This window comes from Galeopterus variegatus, unplaced genomic scaffold (genome assembly GCF_000696425.1).
Source record: "Galeopterus variegatus unplaced genomic scaffold, G_variegatus-3.0.2 Scaffold489, whole genome shotgun sequence".
Classification (NCBI taxonomy): domain Eukaryota; kingdom Metazoa; phylum Chordata; class Mammalia; order Dermoptera; family Cynocephalidae; genus Galeopterus; species Galeopterus variegatus.
Window position 1 is genome coordinate 372,575 of NW_007726600.1, and position 19,743 is coordinate 392,317.

At 40.4% G+C, this 19,743-nt stretch overlaps 1 protein-coding gene across 2 annotated transcripts in view; it reads right to left on the reverse strand.

Moving 5' to 3' along the window:
* The window catches only part of WDR7 (WD repeat domain 7), a 363,500-nt gene extending 345,348 nt beyond the window's left edge, over positions 1-18,152 (reverse strand). For both annotated transcript variants that reach the window (XM_008569390.1, XM_008569388.1), the window contains exon 1: positions 17,984-18,152. The gene's annotated coding sequence lies outside the window, so the exon portion shown is untranslated. The remainder of the gene's footprint in view (positions 1-17,983) is intronic.
* Positions 18,153-19,743: the final 1,591 nt, after the last annotated feature.

The following is a 19,743-nucleotide window of genomic DNA, read 5'->3' on the forward strand; positions in this document are numbered from 1 at the left end:
GTTTGACACTATTGCCTGACTAAGATGTTCCTGGGGTTGCCAATTTGGTATGGCTACCTCAGTGACTACTCAGTTGGACACTAGTGCCAGGCAAGTCCAAAATTACCTACCGGGAAGATGGTGGGGCGCTTGCACTGCTCCCTCCGGTGAGTCTCAGCCTCCAGCTCCCGCGTTGAGCTCCTGCAGCAGCCTCCACAGCCAGAGCCGCCCCGCCGCCTCTCGCCGCTCCTGGCGCTCCCGGCTCCTGGTCGCGCTGCAGCCTGCTCAGTCTCTCTCCAGCTCACGGTTCTAGCAGTGCCTGGGGCCGGGGAGGTGACAGCCCCCTCCCCGGCAAATACCGCAGTCGCTGAACCCCGAGTCCCAGAGGCGGGGCTGCACGGCCCAGCCCGGTGCTGAGGGCCGCGGTGGCGAGGCCAGGCGCCCAGTGGTGGCCGCTCTCGGCGGCTTCTTCCTGGGGAGGATTTTGTAAATTTCACAAAATGGCGTGCTCCAAACCTCAGTGCACGTATTTTGAGAGTCCCCTTCAAGGTCTCTGCAATCCTTCAGAGCAATCCACCTGGGTAGTAACAGCTACCCCCGGGCGCAAGCAAGGACACTAGAGATTCTGACTCACCATCAGGCTTTCTGAGTTCCTCTTCTTGCTGGTGGCCTCTGGAATCCTGCCGGCCCTGGGCGCAGGTGGCTCACTCCCTTCCCACCGCCATGTTTTTCCTTAGTACACATTTTAGAGCAGCATTTCCCAAGTTTCCATTTTGTGCCATACCACAGTAGGTGTAGGTTATCACAAAAGTGAATAAAATAGACACAATTCAACTATGCAGTGGAACGAATATATATACGTACAAACAATTAGCACAGAGTATGATAGAAGACTCAAAGACTTACAGAAACACAAAACAAAGATCCCCTAACCTAGACTTCAGTGTAGACCAATTGTGAATTCCTATAAGAAATGATGAATGGAATGAGTACGTACAAACAATTAGCACAGAGTATGATAGAAGACTCAAAGACTTACAGAAACACAAAACAAAGATCCTCTAACCTAGACTTCAGTGTAGACCAATTGTGAATTCCTATAAGAAATGATGAATGGAATGAGTAGGAATTAACCAAGGAAGAGGCTTGGAGAATCACATTTTCAAAACTCCAGAGGTAAGATCTCACTTCTTTCTGTACAGTGAAAATATCGGGGCTGACATTCAGAGTTAAAAGGCAGAATGGCTGGACAAGAACCAACAGACCAACATGCATCAGATTATAAAGCACTTGGTGTGCCATCTCTTGTGGGGTTTTTTGGCAGCTGGCCAGTATGGGGATCCAAACCTGTAACCTTGGGGTTATAAGGCTGTGTTTAATTGAGGTTAGCTCAATTGAGCTAACCGACCAGCCCTTAAGCCATCTTAAAGAGTTTGCACTTTAACCCTACAGCAATGGGAAGCGGGCCAGGTGTTTTAAATCTGGATTTGCTTTTCAGAAAGATCACTCTGTCTACAATACAATGGATAGGGATAAAACTGTGGACCTGAAGACCAATGAGGCTATAGTAGTACTGAAGGTGAGAGATGGTGGCATCTAATTTTATTACAATCTCTCATTACTTATTTCTGGGTTTCTCTGTTTAATGGCTGTCTTTCCCTGAGAACAAGAACCACCATATTCACCACCATATGATGCTTAGCATACATAGTACCTGCCACATAAAATGTCTTTAATAAACATGATGAAGGTTGTTAGTGGTGAAAACAATGAGAATGAAAATAATACGGATATGAGAGCTATTTTAGAGATACAATAAATAGGACTTGCTGTTCAATGCACCAACTTGGTAAAAATGAAACATGGACTTTGACACAGATTTTACACAAAGGTACTATAAGAATGAAAGAAAAGAAAAAGCATTTTCAAATACTAAAAGCTCTCTAAGTAAAAGATGGGCACTATTATTATGATACTAATGCCCAGACAAGTCATCAATAAATTTGGATTCTAATATGTAAGATAAATTATTCTATACTTACCTAGAATTTACTAACTGTAGGTTTTGGAAGGGAGAAAATACTACAAGTTTTCACAGTGATCTTCATCTGGGCCAGGTAGTAAGGAGACTTAATGGTCCAATAAGTAGATGTCCAAACAGAGGAGCAATATACTAAAACTTTTTGAGATGGTATGATGGTTGAGTAACAGAGAGAAAAAACTACAGAGAAGCCAAATATGATGCTACTGTAACAAGCCTGGGTGCACAGTGATAAGAAGTCTAGCTATGACGATGACAGCTTTAAAAGAAAAATACAAGACATTATAGAGAAAGAGCAACAGATCATGGGGGTTGATGAAATACATAAGGCCAGAGGCAAGAAGATGACTACTACTTTTGAAGCTGAGTGATAAGAAAACAGGAAGGAGGGAAGCATGAGGCAAGAAGGAAAAGTGAGAGCATAAATGAGGCGAAAGAGGAAAAGAGGCATAGTCTGATGTCAAATAAATTAGAACTCAGAAAATATTTTCATAAAATGGCACCAGAGAACTCAACAAAAATTGTTCCACATGAATGGCAAAAATGCAATGAACTGTTACACTTTCCTCTGTGTAACCGAGACAGAAAAAAGAGAAAGAATTCAAAGTACCATCAATGAGGCCTGGAGGGACTGCTGCCCATCAGGGGAGCAGCCCTGATTCAAAATCTGCCTTTCTTTTTATTGACAAGACAAGGAAGTTTCATAAGAAAAATCAGTTGATTCAATCATCAAAGAAGGACATAAAAACAGGCAATGTTACAGAAGTGAATTATAGCTAAGTATATCTTTAAACAACTAAAACTAGTAATAGCAGTAAAATTAACAATGTGAGATTCCAGAATGCAATTTGTAAACAGCTAAGTTGATCCACCAACAAACAGCTTGCCCTTAGTAAATATTTTCTTTTTTACATGCTTCCTACAGCCATTTCCCTAGCATATTTAAACAGCATTCAAGCAGTTTTTTTACATATCTAAAGAACAATCGGTAGGTTAAATAGTCAATAGTCATTCAAGCCAGAATCAAACCAGCAACCTAGAACAGTCAAAGTACACAATCCCATCCCTAAACAGTGATTAGAATTGATTAGATGGCTTTTGCCAACCTTATCTGTGGACTGTTGTCCCCTACTCAAGAGCCTTTTGGCTCATTCATGCATTAGCTAAAAATCCTATTCTAAGATCAAAGGAGAATCAAGATTTCTAATCGACTACAATGAACCACTGTCAACCCAAGCTATTTCAAAGGTTCATAAAATATGGGTCTACCTCTTGCTGTTTTGCTTTTATATACATATATATATTTAACCATTTGAAAAAGAAAGGCTTTTCTAATTGACAAAAAATAATCTGATTTCCCAATCTAGAATAAAGAAAAGTAAAGCTCATTACCATCTTGCAGATTTTTTACTTTGGTGGATATTTAGGTCCATTAGCAACTCTCTCAAGATCACACGGCAAACTGATATCAGAGCTCAAAGGCAAACACAGATCTCCTGATTACTAATGAAACACTCATCATTATTCTCTACAGTCAATCCTCCCTATCCGCAGGTTCTGCAACTGCAGATTCAACCAACTGTGGATGGAAAATATTTGGAAGAAAAATGAAAAATAACAATATAATAATAAAAAATAATACAGATTTAAAAACCAATACAATATAACAACTATTTCATAGCATTTACATTCTATTAGGTATTAAAAGTAATCTAGAGATTATTTAAAGTATATGAGAGGATGTGTGTAGGTTATATGAAAATACTACACCATTTTATTTAAGGGACTTGACCATCTTCAGATTTTCATGTCTGATGGGGGGCCTGGAACCAATCCCCCACAGATACCAAGGAACTAATGTATTGTCTTTGTTCACCACAAAATTCTGCTTACCAGAAAACTTCATTATCCAGGCAATCCAGTTAATCACAGGTTTACTAAAACATAGCATTCACTAAAAGAAAAGTGGAACCGAAGGGTTTAGAGATAAAACCATATGTTTTGGATCTGCGGCACATGCAAGAAGGACGGGAATATGGCGTAAGAGGTGTTGGAAGGGATGAAGATATTACTGGATCATTAAGTACAAAGGACACTATGTGCCCAGATTGTCCTTCAGGAATGAAGGACTTATTAAACAATTGCTGAGAGAGGTTCCAGCAGACAGCCCTGGATTGTCACCACCCACTAATGATTGCCTCAGCCAAAGAGAGATGCCTTGCCCAAGCTCCTGTCGCCTGCCATGGGACAGCCCATATCCAATGTCTGATCAATGTGGAGATATAAAAGCCTGGCCACCTCACCAATTCAGGAGATCTCTGAAGGATTATTCCATCTTCACAACTCTCTCCATAGTCAACTGAGACTCCTCTGAGACTCACCACACTGAATTTTCACCCTTGGCCAAACCTGCTTCCTTTTCCTACGTCTTGATCCCAATAGTACTCCCCAATAAACATGAGTATTAGTATCCATCTCAGAGTCTGCTCACCAGGGAACCCAAACTGTGAAAACAGGTATTGAAGCTGTTTTTAGTACAAGAGTGTTCATTTCTATTTTTATATGTTTGAGAATTTCTATAATGTTTAAAGGGTACATAGAAAGAACTTAATGTCCATCAATTAGGAATTAGTTAAATAAATTATGATAAAGCCTTACAATGGAGCACTGCAGTATGTGATATAAAACAATCTCTAAAACATACAGTGGGTACACATACAGATACATGCACACACAAGTATGCATGCTTAGAATAATTCTGGAATGATATCAAGCAAATTAAAAACAGTAACAATGGCTGCCTCTGATAAGGGAGAATAGAAGGAAGAGATTGGGTTGAGAGAAAATTCAAATTCTCAAGATAAATTTTTGGGTCTTCTTGGTTTTTTCCCATTTCTGTGTTTTCCATTAAAATACAGTTAATAAAGGAATAAATTAAGTGGCCCTGACTCACCAGGTTCATTTGTTTTGTTTTAAAGTTACATATATGCACATAACATGGGGTTTCCAATACATTTAACTTTAACAAGAATTTCTTTAGCCTATAATCTTTTCATATGCTGGCTCCTCTCTGAGTGAATGCCCTGTCCTAAACCCCATGTTTTCACTACAAATTCTTTTTTTTTTCTTTTTGTCTTTTTTCATGTCGGGCAACAGATCACAACCCTCAGTGTCGCGCCCGTACCGGACCGGGACTGGCAACGGGACCGGCAACGGGATCGCAACCCTCGGTGTTGCTCCCACACCTCGCTCAGCCAGTGAGCGGGAACCCGTCTGTATGTGGGATCTGAACCCTCGGCGGGAGCGCCACCTCGCTCTCAAGCGGCGCACTGCTACAGTGCGCCACCGGGCCGGCCCCTTCACTACAAATTCTTGATGCCTAACACTCATCACCCTATGTGTAGTTAGTTGTTTAAAAATTCACCTGTTTCACTAAAGTCTTTGTTCCTCAAGGGTAGAGTCTATTTAAGACCACTACCTTTGCTATTTAATCAAGCAAACTGCATTCCACCAGTATACAAAGTGATTTATTAGTACCTAAAACAGTTATTCTTTTACTTGTGGTCAATACAAGGGGGGTCTTCGAAAGTTCGTGGAAAATACATATTATGAAAAAACTAGACATGTATTGCAAAATTTTTTTGCACCAAAGTAAATATACTAACTTGCTATAACATGTCTGAACAGGATCTAGTTAGAGGCACTAAGAAGGATAAGACATCAGTTTGAAAAGAGCAACATGAGTTCTGCTAAAATTGAACCAAGAACAAGCATCAAATTTATGGTGAAGCTTGGGTGGAAGAATGGTGAAATCACTGATGTCCACAAAAGGTTTATGGAGAAAATGCCCTAAAGAAATAACAGTTTACAAATGGTTAACTCCTTTTAAGAAGGGACGAGATGATGTTGAAAATGAAGCCCACAGCGGTAGACCATTCACATCAATTTGCTAAGAAAAAATTAATCTTATTTATACCCTGATTGAAGACTAACAGCAGAAACAATAGCCAACACCACAGACATCTCAACTGGTTCAGCTCACACAATTCTGACAGAAAAATAACAGTTGAGCAAATTTCTGTTAGATGGGTGCCAAAACTGTTACACCCAGACCAGCTGCAGACAAGAGCAGAGCTTTCAACGAAAAACTTAAACAAGTGGGATCAAGACTCTGAAGCATTTCTTTGAAGAACTGTAACAGGAGATGAAACGTCATTTTACTAGTATGATTCTGAAGACAAAGCACAATCAAAGCAATGGCTATGAAGAGGTGGAAGTGGTCCAGTCAATGCAAAAGTGGACCGGTGAAGAGTAAAGTTCATGGCAACGGTTTTTTGGAATGCTCAAGACATTTTGCTTGTTGGCTTTCTGGAGGACCAAGGAATGATAACATCTGCTTATTATGAGAGTGTTCTGAGAAAGTTAGCCAAAGCTTTACCAGCAAAATGCCCGGGGAAGGTCCACCAGAGTGTCCTCCCCCATTCTCTCATCAAACAAGAGCAATTTTGCAAGAGTTCCAATGGGAAATCAGTAGACATCCACCTTACATTCCTTACTGGGCTCCTTCTGACTTCTTTTTGTTTACTAATCTTAAAAAATCTTGACAGGGCACCCATTTTTCTTCAGATGATAATGCAAAAAAAACTGCATTGGCATGGTTAAATTCCCAAAACCCTCAGTTATTTAGGGAAGGCCTAAACGGCTGGCATCCTCACCTATAAAAGTGTTTGAACTTAATGAAGCTTTTATTGAGAAATAAAGTTGATATTTTTTATTTTTATCTTTTAATTCCATCTTTCATAAACTTCTTAAAGCCCCCTCATTTATATTCATTCAATGAATAAACAAAGAACAATAACTAGCATTATTAAGCTTTCGCTGAGTACCAAGCACTGTGTTAAGAGTTTCACACACAATTCTAATTTAATCCTTTTGATGAAAAAAGATCTCATCTTTATTGCTAAATTTAACAACTTCTGGATTTTTTCAAGTCTATTACTCCCTTAATGCTCTCACTGTCTATTTCAATCTTTCTACGAAATTAGTCATTGTCCTTCAAACATGTTTACATCCCATTTTTTGGCCAAAACACCTTCACTTGTTACTGGTCCCTACTTGTACTTGTAAATCTAATAATAATTAATCAATCAATCTCTATCTCTCACACATATTACAATGAACATTTTGAAACCTGTGGTCTTTAACTTGGTGCTTCCATTTCCTTACTATAATAGGCCTCATGTACTATAGTTTCTATTCTCAAATAGATTAATGTAAGGACACCCACGATCTCCCACTACATGAAGAAGTCAACAATCTTTCCAAAATAATACTGCAGGGCAGAACTCTCTAACATTGCAGAGAAAAGCAATGCCTTACGAGAAAAGTGAAGAAAGAGAAAATGCTTTGGCATTAATTGTCTGTTGATACCTATTCTTCCTAAACCTAGTCTTCTTATATATACTGTGTAGCTGCTAGTTTGACACTGCTCATTATTTGCTAGTCCTCAACACTCTATTTTTCTGGTATAGCGTACTATCCCAATTATCTTTTTCCTATGTTCTCACCTTTCTTCTGCCTAGATAAATGAAGGCCTAAAAAGCTCTAGGAAAAATTTGAAATAAGGGAAGATCTTTTGTCCCTGTTTTACTTTAGGTTTGGGTTTTCTTAATTTGATTGTGACTTTAAAAAAGAAAAATGTAAGGTCAAGGGTTCAGATCCCCACACCAGCCAGCTGCCAAAAAAAAAAAAAAAAATTTAAGGGGCGGGCCAGTTAGCTCAGTTGGGTAGAGTGGGGTGCTGATAACATCAACATCAGGGGTTTCATCCCTTTAACAGCCAGCTGCCAAAAAAAAAAAAAAAAATTTAAGGGGCGGGCCAGTTAGCTCAGTTGGGTAGAGTGTGGTGCTGATAACATCAACATCAGTGGTTTCATCCCTTTAACAGCCAGCTGCCAAAAAAAAAATTGAGATGAAATTTACTTTTCCCGTTATTCCCTCTAAATTTTTACTATGAAAAACCTCAAATATACAAAAAGTTCAAAGAATAGGATAAAGATCACTCAATAAATATCTTATCATATTTCCCTTGTCAATATTTATGTCTACACATATGCTGTGTATATGCATGCATATATACACACATACATATACAAACTAGTTTTTTTGCTGAGCCATTTGAAAATAACCAACATAAATCATAACAAGTCACCCCTAAATATTTTTAAATATAGAAATTAAAAATAAGGGCCTTCTCCTTCGTAAACACCATGCTATTATCACAATTGCCATAATCAACACCTTAATAATTCTCTAATAGCATCTACAATCCAGTCCATATTCAAATTACTTTGGCTGTCTACAAAATGTCTTCTATAACTTTTTTTCACAAACCTATAAACAAAATACTCAAGTTTTACACACTGCATTTTGTTCTTATGGACTGAATGTTTGTGTCTTCCCAAAATTGGTACACTGAAGCCTTAACCTCCAATGTGTTGTATTTGGAGACAGGGACGATGAGAAGGTGATACAGGTAAATGAGGTCACACAGGAAGGGCCCTAACGTGATAGGGCTGGTGCCCTTACAAGAGGAAGAGACCAGAGCTCTCTCCCTCTCCACTGCTGTAAGAACACAGTGAGAAGGCAGCCATCTGCAAGCCAGCTAGAGAGCCCTCACCTCAAACAAACTGTTTCTTCTCCAGAACTGTGAGAAGATCTGGGATTTCTAGCCTCCAGAACTGTGAGAAGATAAACTCCTGTTGTTTAAGCCCTGAATTCTGTGGTATTTTGTTATGACAGCCTGAACAGACTTTAAACTGTTGTTATATCTCTTTAGTCTCTTTTGTTCCAGAATGCTCCCACCTCATTTTTTTCCATATTAACTTTAAGAAACAAAATAGAACCAATTGCTTGTAGAACATTTGATATTTTTCTGATTGTTTTTTATGATGTCATTTATCTTGTTCCTCTATCACCTGTTTTTTCTATAAACTGGAAGTTAGATGTAAAGGCATCATTTAGACCAACATTTATGGCAAGAATACTCTATAGGTGATGTTTTACACTTCACACTGCATCACCACAGGAAGCATGTCAGGTCACATTATCCTACTATTAGTGATGCCACCTTCAACCACTTGATTAAGGTAGTGACTACCAGATATTTCCACTGTAACTGTATTTTTTTTTTCCTTTGAAACTATTAATAACCTATGGGGCGATACTCTGATAAGACCATCCTGTTCCACAATATCCCATGTGATACTGGTATGCTTGTGATTTCTAAAAGCTATAAACAGTTATGACTATGTATGAAAAATCTAGTATCAGATCAATGTTAATTTCTCCACATTGTTTTTCTAACTCTCAAATGCCAAAGCAAGATGCATTTCTATCCTACGAATACAAGCATTTTCACAGGAGAGTCAATATCTTCTCAGTCTGTGTACTGCCTATGCCCCAGGCAGTTCCCCTGTGATTTGCAGGCAAACACAAACTCAAATTCTCTCTCATGAGAATGGGCACATGTGAACCAGAGTACCAATGGGAATATAAGAAGCAAGAACTGAACACTAAATAGCTACACATACTTGTCACAACTGCAAGGAAAGAAGAAAAAAAGTTTGTAAAGGTTTATTCAAATTCTCAGAGAATATTCCTACATCAACAGAGTGCATCCAAGTCAAGCTCATAGTATGAGGTGAAAGTGATCAAAAAGATTATGAATTTTCATTGTTTGTGCCTTTGCTACCAATTTATTGAAGACTTGGAAAAAACTGAGGCAGATAATGAAGACTTTGTTTATAATACTGAGATGAGAAAGCTAGGTCACAAAATGCACTGAAGAAATTACTCAGCTGCTTCCTTAGAACAAAGGTTTCTGTCAGGGACACAACCTTCTGAACACTTAAGCAGCTGACAAGATTATACATTCTTATTTGGGTGGCAAGAAATATGTATACTCACAATTAACCTGACACTTTAGGACTGCTTTGTTAAAGGAACTTCCAGTATTCAGTTTCAAAAGAACATGTGGAATGAGCAGATGGCAACAGGAACTACACTTATTTCTTATTGCTAAAACAGCCCTGAGCACATGAGAGACAGGTTTTGAAGAACTGCAGAGCTATCTGGTCAACAATAAACCACAATTTTAAAAGTGATTCATGGATTTTGAGGCATATAAATCATGTTTTAAATTTCTGCAAGCTGCCATTAGGATCTCTGAAATCTTCCACTTATTCTATATCCATCACCAACTTACGTCAATTTCAAGAGTTACTGATTAAGCTAAAAGCAAACTATATCCACCAAGTCCTAACTTTTTAGAGGAAATAGATTCTATCTGGTAGAACCAATTTCAACTTTCTCCTGTCACTCACCTGTCCAATCGTACAGGGATCCAAATCCTTGACCTCAGTGTTATAACATCGTGCTGTAACCAACTGATATAATCAGCCAGCCCCATTCCTACTTCTTTCCCTCACACTGCCAACAAAACTCTAAATTGAGCACTGAAATGTCTCATTGTATGCAAAATGAATTAAACTACTGAGAAAAAGAAGAAACAAATATGCTTTCCCAAACTGGAAAATGAATAGTCACAATATTCTAGGTATCAGTAAGAAACACTAGCTAGGTAAGTGTGAAGGTTTGAAAGTCACACTGACCAGGGAAGAACCCAACACCCCCATTTACTACTTGTAAACTCTGGAGAAATATGTAACCTCTCCAAACCAGAGTGTCCACATTTGTAACATCACCCTCCTGCTTATAGCCTATGGAAAAGTGCTCTGCCTGTCACAAAAACTGATCTTGACAAGGTCACCAAAGACCTCCCATTGCTAAATCCAATGTCAAGTCCTAATCCTCATCTCACTTGACATACCAACATCATTCAACATAGTTCATATTCCCTCCTTGAAACATTTCTTTACTTAGTCTCCAACTCTTCAGACTTTTCCTAACTTTCCTTCTACTTCTCTGACTTTAGTCTCACTTCTTCCTCTTTTTTTTTTTTTTTAACCTCTAGATATTGGTACACCCAGAGCTTACTCCTTGGACTTCTCTTCCCTGGCAACACTCCCTTCCTCAGTGATCTAATCAAGTCTCACAGCTTTAAATAACTCTAAAGGGAGCTTGGGGCTCCCTTTGAACTCCAAACTCACACATGCAACTTCCTATTCAACATCTACTTTTGTATACAGCTAACAAGTTTCTCAAACATGACATGTCCAAAAGTGAGTCCTTGGTCTTCTTCCCAAACCTGCCCCTTCCCCAGTCTCCCCCATTTCAATTAATGGCAACTTCATTTTTATAGCTCCACAAGCTAAAATTCCTAGAATCATCTTTAATTCGTTTCTCGCACACACATTCCACATCCCAATCCATCATCAAACTCTACTGGTTATACCTTCCAAGTATATCCAGAATCCAATGACTCCTCCTCAGCACCTTCACTACAACCACCCCATTCTAAATCACCAGCATCTCCCACCAGAGACAAAACAGCCTTCTAACTGGTCTCCCTGTTTCCATGCTTACCCCCTTACAATCTCAACACAAAACACAGAGTGATGCTATTTAAAACATAATCACTCCATGACCACATCTCAAAATCTTCCCATGGTTTCCCATCTCATGCAGAGTAAAAGCCAAACTCTACACAACTGCCTGTCCTACCGAAATGAGGCAGTTGTTCTCTCTCTTGCTTACTCTTTTCCATCTGCTCTGATTCCTTGGTGTTCCTCAAAGATACCAAGCAAACTCTCACCTCAAAACAGTGTTACCCTAGACTTCTTCATGGCCCACTCCCTCACTCTCTTCAGGTCTCTGCTAAAATATCACCACCTCACTGAGGCCTTTCTTGAACATCATAAACTGCAAAATCCACCACCCAAACAGAGCACTTACAATCATTTAACATTCCATATGTTTTACCTATGTATTTATCATCTGTCTCTCCTGCTATAATGTAAGCTCTATGAAGATGAAGATTTGTGTTTGTTTTGTTCTTTATTCTATTCCCAGTGCCTAGAATTCCTGCCACACAGAAGGCATCTGTAGTGGATTGAATTATACCCCCCACCAAAACTCACTGAAGCTTGAATTCTATCCCCTAAGTTTTATGTATTAGAAACTTGGCCCCCACTGTGACCGTTAGGAGGGTGGAAAATCCTGTTATAGTGATTAAAGGGTGGAGCCTTAAAGAGGTGACTGGATTGTAGGACCATGCAGTAGTGAATGGACGAAAAATGGTGGTCAGGGGTGTGGTTCTGAGGGATTTAAAAGAAGAGAGAAGAAAGTCTCTCTCGTGCTCTCTTTGCTTCCACCATCTTGCAATGTGAAAACACTGGGTCACTATAACCACCACCAGATGTTTTCCTTGTACTTTGGACTTCCCAGCCTCAGAAACTGTAAGCAATAAATTTCGTTTTTGTTTATAAATCACCCAGTTCCATGTATCTTGTTATAAGCAACAGAAATGTAATACATCATCCCAAATACTTATTCAATAAATGGACAAATTAATAAAAGAAATATGTTTGCTTTAGATTAGAAAATGTACCCATCAGCAAATTAAGGTATACCTTAATTTTACATGCTTTGGATTTCACAGGAGAGTTTATCAATTAATTTTTCTAGAATAATGTTGTATTGGTCCCGTTTTTTTGCTTATAACAAAATACTTGGAATTAGGTGATTTATAAAGGAAACAAAATGTATCGCATATAGTTTTGGAGGCTGGAAAGTCCAAAGTTCAGGCAACACAGCTGGTGAAAGTCTTGGTGGTGGTGACCGTGACCCTGGGGTCCCACACTGCAACATGGCATCATCAGAGAGAGACAGCTCCTCCTGCACTCTCCTTTCAAAGCCCTCCAAACCACGCCATGACCACCATTTTTAAACCATTCACTATGGCATGGTCCTACAATCTAATCGCCTGTTCAAGGCCCCATTTTTGAATTACCATAGTAGGATTTCCCACCCTCTCAACATTGTCACAGTCGGGGGTCAAGTTTTGTGGGGACACCCAATCCAAGGCAAATGTCAATAATTTCTGTAAGTCTCCTTAACCAAATCCCTATTAAAATACTACTTGTTTGGGCCGAGCCCGTGGCGCACTCAGGAGAGTACGGTGCTGGGAGCGCAGCAGCGCTCCCGCCACGGGTTCGGATCCTACATAGGGATGGCCGCTGCACTCACTGGCTGAACGCGGTACAGCCAGTCTCAAAAAAAAAGAAAAATACTACTTGTTTTTTTCCCCAGCTTCAGGTTTTGCCTCTATTCCTGTCTCCTTTAGTCTATCTGTGACACACAGTAAAACATATCTTAGGACCTATGAAGTAAACTAGCTGATGTAATCACTACTACACTCATCAAGGTCTGTTAACAAATCACAAAACTGTCTCTTAAGTAAAGTGATATTTCAATAGTGTGAACTTTTCGCTCCCACTAATAGTGGTTTATATTGTTTGTCTGTATTCAAAATGTTTAGAAAAAAGAAAAACCCGAGCCGGCCCGGTGGCGCACTGCTATAGTGCGCCACTTGGGAAGCACGGTGGCGCTCCCGCCGAGGGTTCGGATCCCACATACAGACCGGCCGCTCACTGGCTGAGCGAGGGGCGGGAGCAACGCCGAGGGTTGCGATCCCATGGCCGGTCCCGGTCCGGTACAGGCGCGACACTGAGGGTTGCGATCCATTGCCGGTCACGAAAAAAGACAAAAAGGAAAAAAAAAAAAAAGAAAAAAGAAAAACCCTTAAGGAAGACAGCTGTATGATTCCATTTATATAGTGTTCTTGTAATGACAAAATTATAAAGACAGAAAATTGATTAGTAATTACTGATGGTAGGGGGAAGAGAGGTGGATGTGACTAGAAAGGTGTAACACAAAGGGTATCTTCATGGTGATGGAATAATTCTGTATCTTGATTGCACTGGTGGTTACAGGAAACTACACAGGTGATAAAATGGCACAGAACTATACATAGGCATGGCACAAACATCAATTTCTTGGTTTTGGTATTGTACCACAGTATAAAATGTAACCATCAAGGGAAATAGGGTGAAGCTGTATAAAAATGTAATGACTGGGGGAAAAGAGACCTCTGTGTACTGTTTTTGCAAACTCCTGTAAATCTATAATTATATCAAAAAAGATAAAACAAAATAAAATGGAAGAATATTTGTGTAGGGGAAAAAATGTACTATAAAACCATAGTATTAAAACAGCATGGTGTTACAGCAAAAACAGACAAATCAAAGGAACAGGACTCCATGTTCACAGTATCTAGAATATGAGAACATAATATACAACAAGTGTGGCGTATTATCTATGGGGAAAGGAAAGAATGACACTAGGAAAATTGACACACTATACAGAAAACAAACTGGATCACTACTTTGTGACACATAAAAAGGTAGACTCTGGATGTATTAAAGACTTACAAGCTTAAAAGAAAACTGTGAAGTTAGTAGTACATAACATAGGAGAGAAACTTTGTGACACAGAGTTGGGGAAAGACTTCTGAAACAAAACCCCCAAAATAAAAATCATATGGCCAAAAAAAAATGTTTTATTTAATTATATCAAAATTGATTTCTATTCAATGAAGGATATGATGAAAAAGGTTACAGACAAGTGACAGATTAGAAACAAATATACTTGTAATACTTAAAGGACCAGTATATAGGAAATACAAGAAACTTCTGCAAACCAACAATAAAGGACAGAAACCCTAAAATAAAAATGGGTAAAGGGATAAGCAGAAAATTTTACAAAGGAAAAAACCCCTAAAAATAAAACACACATGAAGAAATGCTCAAATTTATGAGTAATAATGAATTGTAATTTAAAATGTGATTATATTTTCTAATCTATTAGTCTGGGAAAATAAGGGTACTGAAAAATACCAAGCATTGGTGGGGACATAAGGATACAGGAACTCTCATGAACTGCCTGCATGAGTATAGACCACTGCAGCTTGTTTTGGAACACATCTGGCAGTGCTTCAATAAAACATATGAATATACACAGTGATCCAGAAGTCACATTCCTGGGTACAATATAGTATCACAGAAGTCTAACGGGCATGTTTATCATAGTATTATCTATAGTGATAGGAAAACGAAGATAATATGGGTATACACCAAGCACCAAGAGGAAAGTAGACTGATTAAGTGTAGAAATATTGTGCAGCAGTCAGAACCCATAAACAGCAACATAAATAGATCTTCAAAACACAGCAGGGAGAGAAAAAATATTTAAAGAGATATATAGCATGACATCATCTCTGTAAGTTAAAAATGTGGGCACCCAAACAATATACTTTTTTTTTTGGTGGCTGGCCAGTACGAGGATCCAAACCCTTGACCTTGGTGTTATAACAACATACTCTAAACCAACTGAATAACCAGCCAGCCCAGTTATTACATATTATATATATCAAAACAATATACATTTAATAACACATACAAATAGAAGGATAAACACCACACAAAATGGTTGCCAATGTATTGATAAGCAAGAAAATGGAATGGGACTTGGAAATAATAGGCAATGAATAAAAAAAAAAAAAAAAAAAAAAAAGGGAGAAAACCTAAAAAAAAAACAGGGAGAAAACCTGGAACAGTCCAATGATGACCACTGAATTGAGTAAAATAAACTCAATCCTCTGCACCTGAGGTCCAAAACAAACTTTAAGGACTCACACGTAACATATAGCACATTATTAAAGCTAAACGTCATCCTACCCTCTCATAAGGAAGGCACAAAATAAATCCACTACTTTTAAGGTTTTCAATGCTAAGCCTGTTGCACGGAGAAACCATCCCACTTTAATTTCAAAACAAAACTTACATCCAAGATAAAAGAAAACTGGGGCCGGCCCGGTGGCGCACTGGATAGTGCGCCGCTTGGGAAGCGCGGCGGCGCTCCCGTCCGAGGGTCCTACATACAGACCGGCTCCCGCTCACTGGCTGAGCGAGGCGCGGGAGCAACACCGAGGCTTGCAATCCCGTTGCCGGTCCCCGGTCCGGTACGGGGGCAACACTGAGGGTTGCGATCCGTTGCCGGACACGGAAAAAAGACAAAAGAAAAAAAAAAAGAAAACTGTAAGAAACAGGCTCACTATCCAAAACTTTAAGTTAAATCCCCATATTGATATTCAAGCAAGACAAAGCCCAGCCCCTTTGATTCATCCAGTCATGAAGATCTTTTAAAATATAGCTACAGGTGGCAATAAGAAAAAATAAAGTATATACTCTAGTTTTCCTGTTAAGTAGGGCTCTGGAGCGTTTTGAAAACAAACAACCCAATGAATTTCTCTACCACATCTCTAATTGACATTAACAACGAGGCATTTACCATCTATTTATACTGGTTCATTTTCCCAACTTAAAAATAACTAAGATCTGTTATTTTTGATGAAATCAAGGCAGTTTTTGATTCTTCGTTATAAAGCCATTTTCAACATATTATTTTCACTTTTAAGCTGCCCTCTACCTTCAAACTGTCACAAGTTTGCTTATAAAGCAAGAAGCAGATCCAAATTAGAACTTTTGTGTAGGGCCGGCCCGTGGCTCACTCGGGAGAGTGCAGTGCTGATAACACCAAGGCCCCGGGTTCAGATCCTACATAGGGATGGCCGGTGCCCTCACTGGCTGAGTGTGGTGCAGACCCCACCATGCTGAGGGTTGTGATCCCCTTACCAGTCAAAATAACAATAATAATAATATAATATTAAAATTATACACTTTAAAATGTGGAATGGTGCCAATAACACTCTTGTACTGGCCAGCTGCCAAAAAAAATGTGGAAAAAACAAGAATTCTTATCATTATGACTTTTTTTCTTCTCTGACTGGGAAGGGATTGCAACCCTCAGCACGGTGGGGTCTGCACCACACTCAGCCAGTGAGTGCACCGGCCATCCCTATGTAGGATCTGAACCCGCGGCCTTGGCGCCATCAGCGCCGCACTCTCCCAAGTGAGCCACGGGGCTGGCCCTTAATATTATATTATAAAAAAAGAACTTTTGTGTAACAAAATGTCAAAAATTCAGTCAATTTCTTTCACACAACAGGCGATTCTTGCAATCTTGTCCATAAAATCCTAAGAAATGAACATCTCTGAAAGAGTGATAGTTTACCTTTTTTGTCTCATGGCAAATATTACAGTAAGGGGAAGCTGTAGCTGCCACTAACAAAACCCTAAAATCAGCAGTATCAACAATACCAGTGCAGCCCATGATGCATCTGTAGCTTCCATAATTTCAGACTATAAGAACCAGCAAATTCTGCCTAGGACCTGAGAAACTGACATAGCGAGTAAGTCAAAAACATAAAGCATTTTTTAATCAAAAGCAGGGTAGGTAGTGCTCACTCCAAACATAGCTTCAGAACCCTGGGACCCGTTAGTAAGTGAACGGGAGTGGCAGGTATCCTCTCGGACCAAGTCCTAGTGCAAAAATATGAGAACAGGCAGGTGGCATCTCAAAGATGAAACTAACAGATATCTCAGTACCTGAAGCAAGGACAAACTAAAAAGTAGTACCAACAGGTAAAGAGAGACCATATGTATCCCCCAAAGCAAGCACATTACCCAAAAGCACTCCCAATAACCACCCACGATCATCACAAACCACCTCCACCGCGTAGAATGTCCTGGGAGCAAGACAGATTGTCCTCAAAATCAAAGCCACTGTCACCAGAAACAAGTATCACTCACCAGGCAAGAGAGCCCCAAACAGCCCTGCGGGCACCCCCCCACGCTCCTAGTAAAGGCGCCTAGCTGTGGGCCTGAACCTGCAGGCGAAGCACAGAACAGAGCTTCCAGCAGCAGCGATTTGACAGCAGGCACCGCCCCCGGGATGGTGACCCTTGACCCCGACCCCTGACCTCCACCGTGCAGGCACATCCCGAGCTGGGGTTTCCTTAGGGAAAGTTCGAAAGCCCCCTTACCTGTCACAGCTTCATCTCATGCCGCGATGTTGTCTGTCAGACCACCGTGGGCGCTCCGGCAAAGGAGGACAAGGCGAGGGCGTACCTAAGGAGGATGTGAGGTGCGCAAATCTGGGTGAGAAAACCTTTGGGACCGCAAGCCCTGACCAGCCGCCGTCTCCCCACCGACACTGCAAGGAGCTGTTGCCGTTGTTGCCGCTGCCGCCGCCGCCGCCGCCGCCGCAGTAAATCAGCTGACCCAAGCCTCAACTGCCGTGACTTTCGCTGCAACTGTCGCAAAAACGAGGGGGAGGGAAATGCTCTCTATTTCGCCACACATCGGTCCTAAGCCGAGGATGAAGGAGCTGGCAGTGTTACCATGGAGATTAAACGGCAGCGAAAGGGTCAACTGTGGGCAAGAAGTGCACGGCCGCCATTTTGGTTGTGGGAAGTCTGGTCTAGGCTCTCTTCTCGCCTCTAACGCCCACGCTGGGAGGACTAAGATGGAAGAAAGGATGAAATGGCATGTCTGGGTCTTCCTGGGACCAGGAAGTTGCAAATTTACACATCTGCCCCCACAACTCGGTCCAGGCGCCTGGAAAGTGTTAGTTACCGTTTTCTTTTGGCCTCCGAACTTAGCCGTTGCCCACGATAGAGAAGGAGGGCCAGACAGAGAAGGAACTCTGACCTTGTGCAACACTCCTGGAGAGGAGAGGGAATAAATATTCACTCTGTGTGGGCTGCAAAGAGTAGTGGGGCAGGAGCTCTGCATTCAAAGAGACGCGTATTTGGATCCTCTGTGTCATCATGGACATGTTGCTACTTCTCTTCGTTCTCTCCTCACCTTCCCCATTTACAAAGTAGAAATAATAACCTCGTGCATTTCTAGGAAATTAAATGAGCTAAATAAATGTTAATGGTTTGTTATGCTTGCCCATCTTCCTTTCAACTATTGGTTGAATGAATGGATGGATGGCCGCCCGTGGGGAAACTAGTGCTAGCTGGTGGCCGATGGTCAGTTCTGTCAAAAAGATACAAAAGACATTCATTCCGTAGCTTTTTCCCCTTTGTAGGTCCACCAGTGGATTTATGGAATAAGAATCCTACTGCATTTGTCGAAAGTTACTGTCTTATACAAATCATTTGGAATCTTGTTAAAATCAGTTTCTGATTCAGAAGGTCTGAGGCGGACTCTGAAATTCTCTATTTCTAACAAGCTCTCAGGTAATGTCCATTGCTGCTGTTCTTCCGAACATACTTTAAGTAGCAAAATCCTATTGGAGACAGAGCCTGGAGCATGGGATAAGAGGACCCAAACAGGGCCGAATCAATTCCTTCAGACAGAATAGTTTCCTTGCTAATTTGCCAAAAGAGTGTGGAGTGTTGGTTTGGTCAAACGCCTTCCTGTCAACAACTTGTTATTTCTGCTAATGGCAAACCTCCCCCTGCCCTTCACCCCAGCATAGACGTCTTCCCCCGAAGCGACATATTACAGACCCACCAGTGTCCTGGGTAGCATACTTCCTGTGCCTTTGCTAGGCAATATAGTGTCCAACTACTACACTACATGTTAGATATCAGGTATTTTTCTTATATGCTGTTTCTGTTTATTTGTAGGACAAGCTCTGCTGCCACCATAATGAGAAAAACTCAGTCATAATGTTGACCAGGGCAGTCAATAGAACAATTGAGTCAATAATTCTGAAATTGCCTTGTACTGCAAATTGGAATTCTATGATTTTCTTCTACTTTTGACTAACTACGTTGCAATCACATAAGTG